This window comes from Glossina fuscipes, unplaced genomic scaffold (genome assembly GCF_014805625.2).
Source record: "Glossina fuscipes isolate IAEA_lab_2018 unplaced genomic scaffold, Yale_Gfus_2 73, whole genome shotgun sequence".
Taxonomy (NCBI): domain Eukaryota; kingdom Metazoa; phylum Arthropoda; class Insecta; order Diptera; family Glossinidae; genus Glossina; species Glossina fuscipes.
In genome coordinates this window covers 221,449-233,666 of record NW_023998436.1, presented here as the reverse complement: position 1 = coordinate 233,666, position 12,218 = coordinate 221,449, and positions in this window count along the sequence as shown.

Genomic DNA, 12,218 nt, shown 5'->3' with positions numbered 1-12,218 from the left:
GAACGTTATTAAAATAAGTTCAGATCGGAGTACATTTCCATTCCCATATATCTTCCAGTACCTGTGATACAAGAGTGGAATCAATTTTTACGAATGTAGACAACATCCAGAAGTACTTGAGGTAGACTTACTTTTTATTATATCGAACGGAATCAATATCACTTTCTGAAATCAACTTCTGAAATCAATTTGAATGAGCAAAGCTTGTCCGTTCACTTTTCTTCCTATCCTATTGTGATGTTTTGCCTCAAAGACAAACGCTATTGAAATTAATTCGGAACGGAGATCGCTTTCCCTACAACACCTTATTTTGAAAAGTGGTTGTATAAATGGGTTAGGGACCGGGCCGTAGCCCACTGCAGTGTATTTACTTGCTTTAATCTTCGAATTAAATTTCATACGTCAAGTTTATGCTTCAAGTGAAAATACATCATGAGATCTTATTTCTGTAGAGTAAAAAATCTCACTATTTAGTACGAGATATTTTTCTTATTTGTAAACTATCAAATTCTTCCATTTTATAATACTTCCTCTTGTTCATAATTCACAATTGTTCCTCTTGCCCATATATTTTACAAATAGACTAAGAGAGAAGTACTATAACTATTACTTTTTACGAGAAAGGCTTCTAAAATAATGTCAAATTTACGAGCCGAACCCAAGCCATGTACAGAGCTAGCTTCGGCTTAATATGCACTTAAGCATCCGAATCGTGACTGTCAAGTCGGCATGTGTTCACGAGTTCAAATCTCAGCACAGTGCCGTAGTTGATTTCAACTAGGCTGCAGTCGGCCGCCACCTATCTCTTCCCTTTCTCTTTCCTCACCCTTTCTCTGCCCACCACGATGTCCTGAATGATTGGTTACATTATTTCTTTTATTAATAAATTGAAAAATTTTAAATGTTTTAAAAATGCTATCAAAAATTTACATTTTCCCTTAGACTGAAAGCAGAATGCGAGGCAAATTGAGGGAGTTCCCACTCATTTGCTTACTACGACGATTAGAGTTAAGCGCAACTGAGCAAAGCACGATATTTGCTAACAAGAGAAAACAAAAATCCACTCCTTCGAGTTTTCTAACGGTGAACGTTCCGCATATGTCGTATATGATACACTTTTCATACCCTACACCAATTGCAAGATGTAGTGCAAGGAATATTAACTTTGTACAGATGCATGCAATATTTAGAAGGACTTGAGATAGACGCAGTTTTTCTATGAGTTAGAATCAATTTCTGAATTGATTTAATCTAATCTGTCCGTCTGTCCCTCTCGTCTACACGGCATAATTTCTGAGATATTCCAACGAAATTTGGTACACTGATGTTTTTTGGCCCAGGAACGAATCAATTCGATGGAATCACTTTATCGACCACAATTATTCCGATAAGTTGTTGTATGAAAACATGTTGTAATTTTCAGAATTTCGCGCCAAAATTCGGTTAATAACAATTTATCGGGTTTCCAAATTGATGTGAAAAATGTTATTGTGATTGTCATATTTTTTGAACTCCCTCTCATATATCACTGCACTTGAAATTTCGGGAAAAGTAAACATAGGTTTGTGCAGCAAACCTACGTTATATCGATCGATTTAAAATCATTTCCTGAATCCTAACTGAAGTCCGATGGATTCATGCCACGCAATTTTTTCAAATGTTCTTGGCATGAAACATATAATAGCGAAACTTAGCAATGTCGGAACAAATTTTTTAACCAAAATCAATACCATAACTATACCTGAGAAGTACTTCGCGGAATGGAAAAAACGCTAACACAAGGGGGATTATTTTGAAATAAATTGTAGTGAATAAATTAATATTTTTCGAGCAAAATAAAAAAGTTACCTCTCTTTTTGAACAGACCTTGTATATCCATATAAAATTAAAGCTGATTCCTTTACCATTCCCCTTAAGTTCTTACCAAATATCACATGTAAAGTATTCAATCGGTGCAACATTAATTACATTAATGTTTATCCTTTACAAAGATCTAATATATGATATATATATCCACCTGAGTGGCCAAGTAGGCAACGGATCTCAACTAGCAGCCTAATAGTCGTGAGTTCCAGTTTCAAGGGCGATAGAGTAATGAATAAAGCCGATAGCCTTAGATGCTAGTGCTTTAAAGCTTAACTCTTACAATTTACTTCTCTGGTTAAAATAATAATAATAATAATAATAATATATGTACATACGGCAATTAGTTAACTGCTTGAGTCTTTGCCTTAAATGTAATCGATGATAAGAAATATATATACATTACTTACTCACGCACGATTACGTAAATCAATACCGGAGCTACTTTTATTGTTTTTTTTTTTTTTTTGAAAAATAAATATCGTGAACAAAGAACACTTTTTACACCTATAGCCCAAAGGTGGGAGGTGAGTTCATTTATGCAATGCCTTCACAACACATAGAGAAGATATTCAGGAATCCTTCCTACAAAGAGTATGAAATCTTGAACAGTATCAAGCTTTGAATCGATCTAAACGATCTGTCCATCCGCCTGTCGGTCCGTCCGCCTAAGCGTCTGTGTACCTATCTGTGACCTATTCCTCTGCACACTTGTGTGCTTATATGTGTTAATCTCACACCCGACCACAGAAAGGACATTTGGAAGCTCTTTCGCATAGCTTGATATTAAAAATGAAACGATCAAAAATACGTCGCATGTTCTACGCGTGATGGCACCTGCGCAAAAGTGAAAAAAATCTTCAGACCCACCTTATATTATAAAGCGTAATGTGCTAATTCCCGATACAATTTTGTTTAAAATGCCTTAAGGCCTACATCACTAGCGGTGCAAGAAGACCTTGATATGGGCCGAGTATACCAATAGATTGGGAAAGTGATTCAAAGTTTGCATATCTGTCTCTCCGTCTTGCTATCTTGTTTTCAGCATACTGGCCGCAATTAAGGAGACACTTTGATGAAATTTTGTACACTGACGCGTTTGTGCCCATGATCATGTTATTGGAAATGGTTTGGATCAGACAACTTTTTCAATCATTTCCCATAAAATACGTTATTTTAAAAAAAATCATTAGATGAATAAACTCTACAATATGGTAGGGTGTTTAGTGGTGGCCCGTAGTTCACTATAGTCTTCTTGCTTACTTTTTTTTTTTGCTTTTTTTTTGGGGGGTTTATTTATGATGAGTCTTGCTCTCTCTCTATCTCTCACAATTCATAATTATGTTGCAAACAATATCAATTTTTTTTTTATTATTGTATTCAGTTGGGAATTTCAACTGCGTTAGTTAGCTTTGTTTCTCTCTCTCTATTCAACGATTACTTTATTTCAACACATAAGACAATAGAAAATCTATTTTGCCTGTCGCTTGGCGGTTATCATAATTGTTAAGACTTGTCGGACCCATAATCTTTGTGTAATTACACCATTCGCCATAACAAAGGTAGCAAGCTGTTATTTGTCATTAAACATTTCATAATCGATTAGAAACCCAAGACCAAGAAATGATTAGGATCTACCCACATATACGAAAGTGAAATCACCTCTTAAAAAAACTAGAAAAATGACTCTTAATTTCTGATCCACAACTTTTGATCTCGTGAAAACATTTCCCGAAAACCGCTGCCAAGATGTACGTCAGGATCGATAAGACTTTAATTCCCATTCCCCATTTCTAAGATATCAAAGTCGCGATCATCTGCTGAGTATTCGCAAGTTCAACATTCAACGCAGTTTGACTCCATACTTTGCCGTACCTATAATTAGTTCTCGTAACACTTATCGATTGAGCACACACACACTAGGGCACGGTAAATCCTTATCCCTTGTTCTTTCTTACCATCACCGTGTTACAGCTATAGGAGACATTCGCTGAATGGTTGGTTATATTAGAAAAAAATAAAAATTTATGATACAAATATGTGTATGTCATCGGGCGTCCCGAAAACTAGAGCAAAGGAAAAATATTATTGATTAAAAATATTTAAAGAGCTTTTTAGGACTTTTGCGGGCCTTATAAGCGTTCATTGGCAACTGAAAACTTTGAAAATGTTACTCGAATGTTACTCGGCTCAATAATATATATTCCATTCAGTCTATATATACGTTCAATATTTTGAAGATTATTATAAAGCTTACCGAAAATAAAAGAAAAAACTCTTCTGTCTTCTTCAAATATTGGCAAGTAATACTATTATAGTCGAGCAAGACCGAGCATTATCTACACCACTTCGTCAAATGCAATAATTCATTCGTTTTGGTAATAGTACATCCGATCACATATTATTTTCATACAAACGCATACGTGTTATGAAGGCCCTGATATTGGAGGATACTGGCAGCATAATATGACATGATCTAAATTTTGCAAATTTTGTGGTTTTCCATTTCTGGCATAGAATACGAGAAATTAGACCCCCTCTCCCTATAAGGGCTTGCTTTCTTGATAACTCCTATATATGTTAGGATCTAAAAAGTACATCTACTACAGAAGAATTTTCACCTTAAAATATTAAAGAGTGAACATTTTACTGAAGGGCTTACTACACATGAGAAATCTTATATGGAGTGGTGTCCAAGATATGGTTCACATTTGGTCCGCTCAATTGTTATGTCAAATTATTAGCATGAACTAATTTTCATCATAAAACATCAAGAATTAGGCTTGATATTTCCTGGGAACCCTTATATATGGTTATAGAACCTTAGTGGTTCAATTCAATTTGGTTGACTTCTTTGTCAATTTGCTGTTATGAACCAATTTCGAAAGTTCGCCCTTCTTATCATGTAAAGACTCAGTTTTCGTCAGAAAGGTGGGAGGGGATTCAAAAAGTTGCCCCAGCCGATCCAAAGTTTTCACTGTTTAGCTTAAAATACTGAAGCACTATTACTCAGCTACATTTGGCGATAAATTTTTATTTCCATATAATCACTTCTCGCAATGAGAGATTAAATGGAGAGTTGTCGAAAAAGTCTACCAACTCGAACCATTTTCAACAGCTTTCGGTTTTGCATCAAACGAAGTCGATGTAACAAATTTCTTGAAAATATTTCAAAAATAGCGGGCTTTAGGTTGAAAACAAGAAGAACACAAAGGGGAGAGGCGGACAGATAGGCTTAAATAGATTCAGCGATTGACTTTGAGTCGATTGATATGATGAAAGGTGGACTTATCCCATCTCATTTGGAATATTGTAAGCACCCGCATAAATTTAACGGTCGCAAATATGGTCCGATCCTAATCATTTTCAGTAGCGTTCATCCTTGCCTCAGAATATGGATGGCAAAATCCATCAAATTATCTCAACAACTGCGTATTGTAGGTAGAAGACAGAAAACTAAAGCGGACAGGCGGACACACAAACGTGGATTGATATAATAAGAGATGGGCTGTCTCGTGTCGATGTATCCAATTTCACCAAAATCTCTCAAAAATTATGACCTGTTACTTGAACGCAAAAAGATATGGACAAACATCAGACGGACAGATGCACAGACAAGCCTAGATCAATTCAATTCTGATATCATAACATTGGTCTATCTTAAGACTTTTTAGGTGTTACGTAGGTCCACATAAACGTAATATACCCTCTATCACAAGTAATATAGCGTATAAAAGTGTAATAAACCAAAAGTAAGCCAAAATTGAATTTATGCATAAAAAATATTTTCCCCATAAATGGATTCAACCTTAAACTGAAAACTTATCTAAATCAATACACGCGTGTGTGTACTTATTCCACTTTAGTGTTTATATATTATTTGTTTCACATAAGACTTTTTTTTTTGCTTAATGTGTCATCCAAAAAATATTACAAGAAAAAAACCAGTAGGAAAGTTTCATGTGCACTTAGAGGCGAATTTCGAATACCTTTCAACTTAAGGTTTCTCTATAGTCATGGCGAAAACATGCAGCTGATCATTACAAAAATACTTGCGTCTGTTTATCACGTCAATACGTCATGATTGGCTTAACATATATCAGTTCATTCCATTCTGTCCATCTATCTATATATATATATATATATAGCTATAGGAACCCTTTATATTCCTATTAATTGATGAAAAAGGCTCAAATTATGAAAAACTTGACCAGTCCCTAACTCTTTAAATATTAAAATGATTAAGATTTCATTATAACCAAACTTACGCGTAGGTATCAAATAATTGCATAAATCTCTAATATACGCCCATGGGCATTATCTCCCTATGAAGACTCCCACAATACATAAAGAACTTTATCTTTCTTTTTTAATGGAATAATTTTGGAAAACTTGATACAAATACTAGATCTACAAATATATTTTAGAACATTTTTTAAAAAATTCCAGCTTAATTGGAAAATACTTGACATAAAGCTTCATAAATAAATTATGCACCCTTGGTCTCTTGCTTCTTTACGGGTACCTTGCGATTGCCTTCGCGGTAGACACTTCATGCATCCGAGGTGAAATAGCCGTCGATCGATTTTGACACGTCTTCTTCATCGCAGAACTGCCAATCTGCTAAATATGACTGCCTCGATCAGAAACAGTCTTCATCAGAAGGCTTGGAGAACAATCCGGCAATCGGGGGAAGTCCTCAGCCCAAGTAAAAGATTACTTTCTGTATTCTGTTTGCAATAGACAGACGGACAAATTTGATTACGTTTAAGGCAAATATTTTTTCCTCGTAATCTCGCAAATCCCTCGACCGACCGCTTGTAAACAATTGAAACTTAAACCGTAGAATCTTCAAAGTTGTTACTATGTGCACCTATAATCTCGGGCAAAGTGACCACAATAGATAGGTAGATTTTATAAAAACATAGATTGCATTGAAGGTAGAGAATTCACGTGCAGACCTAATATTTTCTTCAAAAATTTATAGTATCCAACCCAACGATGATGCAATCAGTGTTACTATTGATTAATTGACACGCCCACAATTAATAAAACTCTGCAATTTTCATATATGAATGACACCACTTTCATGGTGTAAGTAGAAAATGAATGCAGTTCCACTTTTCTTAACGAAGAACGCTTACGAGGAGGCCATCATTTCATAACTTAATGCCGAAGAAGAACCTCATTCACGAAGCCCGATGACATGCGGGTTAATCGAGAAAAAGATTCCATTCCTAAGAAATTCCTCTACCTAGAGATAAATTACAAATAGACTCCTGACCCCCCTGCAGGTTAAATTTAGTGAATAAAGCCTTTAGCCTTACTACACGCAAAATAGTCACTCTTATCTTCGGATCAACCATACAATCCCGGCTAGCCTTCTCCAAGATATATTTGCGTGAGGTGCCACATCTGACATGGCTTGCTCCATGCAGTAGACTATCACTACGTCAACGTAGTATACGTAACTAGTTACAATAGAATAACAGCTGGTTTGTATTTCCTCTACAGCGAAAGTCTATAAGAAAAGAAGTGCACAAAGCAAAGCTTCTTCCAATCTAACCCATCCCTACGCTATCTATTAGAAAACTTGTCGCCGGTCAAAACCAGGGTTTAGCACGATGAGATGAGGGTTTCGGCACATTTATGCTTCCACAAAAGCAGAGTTGATTCGCCCATATGCAGATATACAAAATACAAATTCTCTAACATTTACGTAACATATATGCTTATAAGATTCATTATGAATATTTAAAACCACCAAGAGTACGACTTTCCCCAGCTTGCTCGTCGGCAAATGGACACAAGCCCGGATACCAACCTGCGACGGCAGGAAAAAGACTGACATAGTCTGGTTCGAACTCTTACTATATATACTAGGGGATCACACAGACAGGGGAAATCAAAGACTAACTGACGGACTATGCCTTAGAACACATGACCCACTCCCGCTTGACTGACATAAGCCGATAGGAATGTTGACGTAACCCTCCATACCAAAGACACCTGTCCTTAAACAATTGATTTTAAATTGTGACTGCATGAAAGGAGGCATAGAAGACAAATATATATAATATATAAGAGACAATAAGTATAGGGAGTGTATCAGTTTCTAAATTACTCAAGGAAAATTATGTATACACATATATATATTATACAGTAGCCCTAGAAAGTCTACATACTGTTCCCTATGAATAAAGTTTCGCGAAATTTTAAAGCATATTTTGTGTTATACCATAGCACTTGGATAAATTTAAGGAATTATAAGCAAAAAAGTTCCATGTGTAAAAATGTAAAAATTTTATGCACAAAAAGTGTACATACAGTGTACATACAGCGAGAACTCATCTTTAGATGTGAAAAAAACATCTTTAGTTAACAGTACTTAATTTTTGTACTTTTTTTCGTACATTTATATATAAAAGTAATATTTATATATGTATATGTATACATAAAATGTATATCGGTATGTAAATGCGTTTATATATAAATATATATATTGTATTTATACATATAATGTGTGTGCGTGTTTGTGTGCAATCCTACAAGTGAAGACATTACTAGTTTTCTACTATGTATTACCTAACGTTCCAAAAGACACCTTAAAATTAATATGACCGATAGTGTGCATAAAAATACAAACGAAAATATTCAATAGCAAAACAAATGAATCATTAAATGCGTTGTTGGTTATTCCAAAATAAATATTTGGAAGCAAACTCGCGAAACGCTCTTATATATGATTGCGTATATATGCATACAATAAAATTCGTTGACACAACTTACGTTTGCTTTATCAATGCTGTGAATGTGTGTTAAATAAAGAAAAATTTTACAAAAAAAATTTATGCTATAAATAAAAATTCATTTTTGTATACGCACTTCTACGAAGCATTTTTCTCTCTGGCGCTTGTGCAAAAAGTGTCCGGAATTGTTAGAAAAATCAAAGATTAATTAAAAGATTACATCGTCCTCTTGCCTGTTAATTACAAATGGCCTTTTTATTTCTCTATCAACTCTTTGAATACGAATATATCGAATAATAGATCGCAATCGGCGATTGTTCGCAGCGAAAGTTCAACTTTGTCCATCGTTGGGTTGGAAAACGTGTTAATAAACACTTAGATTATGAAATATGATCGAACAATTTTCGCATTATGATATCAGGCTGATGTTATGTTCTCCGAGTCTCTTCTGTTTTCCAAACAAAAAAGGAAAACTATTAGTTAGAATTTCCGCCTGAGTGACCGAAGGCGAGCAATCTCGGCTACCAAAACTCAACAGTCGTGGGTCCGAATCTCAAGTGCGGTAGAGTTTTTACTAAAAGCCGATAGCCTTAGATGCTAGTGCTTTAACAGTTTAGTGTTAGAATTTATTAAGTAAATAGAATTTCCATTGAATTGCATTGATGGTTCTCCCTATCAGATAAACATTAAGGAGAATTGAATTAATGGCACTCGATAGCGTAAAATATCGTATCTTAACTCGAAAGCAAAATAGCTGTCGAGTTTAAAAAAAGTACTAAAAGCCAATAAATAGCGTGGATCGTAAACCGACTTCGACGCACTCACCCAACCTCATATTTGCTCAAAATTTGACTCAGTGAAATCGCTCCAAAGTATTTTGATTTAGAAACGCTTTAACATAAGGACAAATGTAAGGACAAATAAGAAAATTATATTAGGTCGTTATCGAATCTTTTCTGCCTATCACTGATATCATAAAAAAGACAAGAAAAATTAAACAAACTAAATTTTCAATCTCATTATAATATAGAGTGGGCGCGCCTATTTTTTTTTAATTTCAAAATAAAAGCTCTTAGGATAGTATAGGCATATCGATGTTGTAGGCGTTTCCTTGGAAATGTTTAATTGACTTCGAAATCCTTTTGCAAATTTGTAAGCCATATCTTCATTTTCGCTAATGGGAGAATGTTTACCACAATTGCTGCACAGTTGCCCTAGCAGACGCAGACAGGCGTACAGTTTAGATGCATTCAAAATTTGAAACTGGCCGAGAATTCATATACGTTGTAGGGTTTCTGAAGATTGTTTCTGAGCCTTATACGGTTGTTGAAAAAGATATTAAATTTTGATACACTATAATATTGAATAGGCACGATCGAATTTTTCCATTTTAGCGCAGGTGCTACATCATCGCCCTATATGCTATAGTTTATCAGTAAAGAGCAAAAAACCAAATTTTTATTCCTTTTGAAAGAAAGACGTGTTCTCAGTCAAGTTGGTGCTCTGGGCGCGATTTGGCTCATTTTTCAATACCAACCGACGTAGAAGAACTCCCAATGTTTTTGCCAAACTTGCAACCGATAGTCATTTTTGCGACGAGAAGAATGTAGACATTACATGGACGAACGGAGGGATACGATTAAATCAATTCTGGGCTTTTTGAACTTTTTGACAACCACTTCCTGCAAGAATGGGTACAAAAATTAAAACATTTTTTTTGAAATATCAACCTTGCAACTATATGTTGTTTTAATGGAAACAAAAAAAAGTTTTATGAGCATTGGAACATTTCGCTTACTTTTCCAAATGAAAACTATTGCCTCCTCACTTTCATGCCGAAACTCAGTTTCATCTACTTTCAGTCGAAGATTATTTAGATCCTTTAGAAACTTCCTATTCTTACATATAGTTCCGCAAATGCGGATTAACTTCTTCAGAAACAGAAACGGCATGATCTGAATTCACGATAACAGTAATCGGGGACAAATTTGTTAAAGGACGTGATTTCATATCAGCAATTGGGAATGCATTAATATGCGCTCTTCGAATGCATTTAGAAATGAAAACAAAGAAGTAAAAAAAATGTGTTCCATAGCTAGCCAACTTTATTATTAATTTTGTTTTTGTTTTTTTTGTTTGTTCGATCATTATTTTGTTTTAGAAACAAAACTTTTTCTTTTACATAAAAAGCTCGAATTTTTTTTTCTTTCTTATTTTTTTTTTTTTTTTTTTTTTTTTTTATTCTTTTCTTTAACTATGTAGTCGTAAAAAAGAAGATGATGGTGTAGCATATAATCATTTAACCAGAATAAATTAATTTTTAGATCTATTATATTAAAACTATCACTTACTATCGCGTCATATAATGCATCATAATTTATTTTTTTATTTTTATTTTTTTTTTTTTAATTTGAAAATTTAAAAATATATGTGTGTTATCATCATTACATTTTATAAGGTTTTCTTTAAGAAATATGTTCATCATACCGACTTATAGCTTATAGAATTTTTTTTATTGTTGTAAAAGAAAATCAAAAAAAAAAAAAATATATATATATATATATATATAATTTTCAAAATCAGTGAAATAGAAACAAATATCACGGCTTGGGAAAAACTAAATTTTTTTAATCACAAAAAAAAATATATATATATGTATAAAATAGAAAAATATCACGGCTTAGGGAAAATTGAATTTTTTGAATACCAAACAAAAAAGAAGACAATTATAATAGTATAGATATGCTTGGGAATTAGAATTCAAAATGTTTGAAAGCGATATGAGTATGATCATGAAAAATTATCTTATGTCCTTTTCTTCACTCTGTGAGATCTAATGTTACTTTGAAGCAATTAAAACGATTTTCTTTCGTCTACTTAAGAAGCATAGATTGCTGGGCCTTGCTAGAGCTTTGTTTATCAAACAAATTACTATGCAAATATTTAAGAGAAGAATTTCACCTAAAATCTTCACGAAGCTTCACAGTGTATAGAAAGTTGCATTGTATTAAAACTATTAGAATTTTATTCAAAACTAAAAAAGACAAATAAACAAAAAAAAGTTTAGCTTACAAAATTAAAAACAAAAAAAATTGTAAAAAAAGATTTAATTTGGTGAGAGAAGACAAAATCAACAACAAAATTTTTTTGCGAAATTAAAAAAAAAAAATGTGATTTTTTGAAAGAAAAAAATCAAACATAAATTATTTTATGAAATTTAAAAAAAAAAAATGAAACTTTTGGAAAAAAAAAAACCAAAAACATATTATTTTATAATATTTAAAAAAAAAGAAAGAAGATTACCTTTTTGTAAGAAGAGCAATCAAAAATAGATTTTATGAAATATAATAAAATAAAAAAAAAACTTTTATAAAAAAGAAATTATAATTTTTTTTTCGAAAATTTATATGTATTAATAATCGTGCTTGTTCGTTTTGTTTGAGAATTTATTTTTTAACTTGGCATGTGAATTGCCAAAAAAGAAAGAAAAACTACTCATTCTGATAAAAAAATCTCTTTAGTCTTACATGCACATTTGGTAGCAACGAAAGCGCCAGAGCCCGAATAATAAAAGCTCCGTTTGCCAAGAGTTAAAAAGAAAAATTT